General features: G+C 32.6%; 1 long non-coding RNA gene across 1 annotated transcript in view; it reads left to right on the top strand.

Annotated features, from left to right (window-relative positions):
- The first annotated feature begins 957 nt into the window (after positions 1 to 957).
- The window catches only part of LOC137632630 (uncharacterized), an 806,964-nt gene continuing 804,243 nt past the window's right edge, over positions 958 to 3,678 (top strand). The window contains exons 1-2 of the long non-coding RNA XR_011042067.1: positions 958 to 1,094; positions 3,336 to 3,429. This is a non-coding gene — a long non-coding RNA (uncharacterized lncRNA). The remainder of the gene's footprint in view (positions 1,095 to 3,335; positions 3,430 to 3,678) is intronic.

Raw genomic sequence — 3,678 nt, 5'->3', positions numbered from 1 at the left:
TATTACCTATTCTCTTTGGTGGTAAAAAATAATCGTCTAATAGCGTTTTGCTTCCAAAAAGTAGTATTACCAAAATAATATTAGAGTATCTTGAAATTTTTAAGCTCTTTAACATTTAGATTTTTCGATGCTTTTTATTACTGAAATATGTTTTATTGCCAACTACCAGGATTAATTACTATTTTCTTTTCTTCCAGCTCTGTACCCAATGAGGGGGTAAGTGTTCCCAGGGACTTGACCCCTTTTGAGGAAATGCTCGTAGCGTGCCAACTTTGCTTACCAACTTCACTAACAAAGTGAACAAAGATATTAACGTAATCGAAGCTACTTTCATGGAATCAGATGGGGTCAAAGTCTCTCCCAACCATCTATAGGATTCGCACGAGGTATGTGGTTTTAATTTATTTTATAATGCTGCATTGCTTTGTAGAATCACTGCGCTGAGCCTAGGTAAAGCTTAGAATCGTGCGGTTTTTTTTCTGCGCTTATGCGTTGGGAGGGGGGCGGGGCCGAACCTAAAAGGGGTTTTAATATGTAATTAATTAAGCGCAATAGGGCAGCTGCTGTTTAGGTTTGAAAGCTTTCTTGTCTTGGCTATTTTGCTCCAGATTGCAAGGACTCCATCATCGACAGCTCCGACGGAGAAACAGCTGAACCTTAAAAGGTAATTTATTAAAGTATTCTTTGGTTTTCAGTTTTGTTCATGATATATAATTTAATTTCACTAAGAAATTCATTGAGTCATGTTTAATGAGATGACATAGGTAACTTTAAAATGATTTCGATTTTATTTAAGAAAATCAGTTTTTTATAATAGATGTTAAAGTTTGATGTCAATTGTAATGATACATGAAACATGAATCTCTCTCTCTCTCTCTCTCTCTCTCTCTCTCTCTCTCTCTCTCTCTCTCATTTACGCAGACATTTATTTTCCAGTTTTACCAAACAAGTAAAGGTAAACTGGAGTTATATGTTGTTATTAACAGTTTCTTAATTGTTTCAGTTTTTAGGGACACTGCTGTCAACAACCAGTTTGAGTGAAATTGAAGCCACTTGACTTGTTTAAGGACCTACAGTACGTTTATGATTTGAAGGTAAGAGTTCTAATGACTTCCTATTGAAATGTTAGCCTACAGCACCTTGTGGAGACAATTGACTGTAACGCAGTTTAACTACAAGATGTAATAATAATGTTTTTATTAAAAAAAACTAACTTGTATATATAACATATTTTTTTTTTTAGTTTGGAAATTAAATGAAGAAGACAATGTTCTTGGCATGCTAACAGGAAGCAGGAAATATCTCAAATGCTGATTTTTACAAGATGATTTGTTTAGGTAATGGTATAGATTAGATTCATAGAAGCAGTGATGTTTCTCCTTGGTTAGGCAAAAAATAAAGATAAATGTTTTTTCCTAAGAAAAAGAAAAAGGATTTTGATTGGCCACAAAATTTTACAATAATCACTTCACTTTCGTGTAAATAGTTTAAGGGTAGAATGTTATCTTAATCAAGGTTCGTATTTATTTTCATTGGATATATGATTTCTTTTAACAGAAGATGGCTATAATGGAACAATGGCATTTTTTAACTGAAATAGCTTTAGTGTATTAATAGTATCGTTATAAGTTAATTGTGATGAGCTCGATAGTAATAAAGAGGTTCTATATGTGAATAAATTTACCAGTTTGATCTCAGCAGAAGGCGACACCGGAAGTTCTTTTTGTTTGGGTCTAACATTAAGTGATACTAGGGAATAGTCAATTTACTCTTCATTTTTAATGATTGGCATTGTTCATACGTTTCGTGAATTCGCTAGGCGACTGGTTAACAATGTAACATAAGCCAGATTTAATGTTTTTTCATGTATCATATCAGAACTCATGGTGGCCATTATATGCAACAGAACCTGTAAAGATGTTTATATCATTACATCAGGCGTCAAATATTGGTTGTTATAAGCATAATTGATTGTCTTCAAGGTACTTTTAAAGTGATTGGGGTGTAAAATTTTTGTAAGTTGAAATCCATAATTCCTGATAGATAGGTTTTTTATAGTAATGATTGTACATTGTTATCTGGTTTTAGCCATTGAAATAAATAGCTTTTGTTATTTCTATTCACAATGCGTTCACGCAATGGTAGCAAGAGTAGGGTTGAAAATAAAAATTCGTTTGTCTTTACATCAAGTAGGGCATCCGTTATTACTCATTTGAGATGTAACATTGTCGAGTTACTGTATTATATAACTGCCGTATCGAGGACAAAGATTGGTTTATTTAAAGAAACAAGAGATTTCTAAATTTTAGTAGATTAAAAGATCAGATTTCACTTTGAATAAATATGCTAATAGCTGTTCATATAGTTTATGCTAAAGCTGAAGATATATACAATTTGGTCATTGAAGAAATCCTTTGGCGTTTTATCCTTAAATTTAACCTGATAGCTCATTCCCTGCTTGAAAGAAAGCATAACTGATGTGTTTGGCATCATGCATGTGCTCCATAAGGTAAACCTACGAGTCTCGTGAAATTATCAATCTTTACTTGACTTCTGTAGCTGTTGAGGGAAATAGTATTTTCCTTTCTGTTTGTTAGATTTTTTTCAAGCTCTTTAATTTTACGTTATTGTTTGCAATCTAGCTTGAAGACTTTCTCTTTGCCCTCGATTACTACTGACCTGTTATCCTTGTTTTGAGCTTCGAATGGCAAAGCCTTCAAGTGCATATTTTGATTGTAACAGAATTTACACAGGTTTGCAGTTTGCCTTTTGTCAGAGCATTGGTGCATGTGATCCGCTTCTTGAAATGTACAGTGTTGTACAGAAATTCCTAGATTCTAGTCGTAAAGTTCGTATGAATGGTGTTAACTTTAGTACTGGTTTTGGCCGTGTTGATCATGATGTACTTGGAACTTGAATGTAACTTGAAGCTAGCTGATAATTATTAGTATTATTGAATTTTAACTAATCGATTGGAAAGAGTTGTTGTTTACGGGCACCATAGTTACTACAATCGCTGGTGATCCTCAGGTTAATATTCTAAGCACTTTACCTTTTTATACTTTAGTACTTTTACTTGTTTTGCTTGTAATCCTGTAATTATATCATTGTTTGCGCACCCTCTTTGCCTTACTGACATCAAAACCGTTTTAAAATAGTTTTTCCATATTGTTAGAAAAGTAATGAACTAAATTTTTCTAGTGTCTTGTGTTACAGTTTTATTGTAAATTAGAACCCAGTGATAAGATCATAATCATGTTAACCAGCAACACATTAATAACCACATATATTGTTTACTCAAAACATTATTAATTCATGTTTCTCTTTTGTTATAGGGGTTATTATGAGATGAGCCTTGACTTCTGTAGATGAGCTCTAGAAAAGTTGCCATGACTTGTCAGTGTAATAACTCGCCAGTACATGCGAAAGGTAAGATACTGTTTTATATTAGTATTTTTCATGTGATTTAATTTGCAATCAGCGGAGAGCTTACCCACTTGAATGTAGTTGAAACAGGATTAGACTGGGTAACAAGGACATTTATTTATTTATTTATTTATTTATTTATTTATTTATTTATTTATTTTTTTTTTTTTTTTTTTTTTAGAAAATGAGTGTGAGATTAATAATTTCGCCATTTAATTATTTTCATTGGAAGAGAGAATGTCTTTTCACCGC

The sequence above is a fragment of the Palaemon carinicauda genome, chromosome 41 (assembly GCF_036898095.1).
Source record: "Palaemon carinicauda isolate YSFRI2023 chromosome 41, ASM3689809v2, whole genome shotgun sequence".
NCBI lineage: Eukaryota > Metazoa > Arthropoda > Malacostraca > Decapoda > Palaemonidae > Palaemon > Palaemon carinicauda.
The sequence above is the reverse complement of the archived record's forward strand: the minus strand, read 5'-3'. Positions and strand labels throughout refer to the sequence as shown.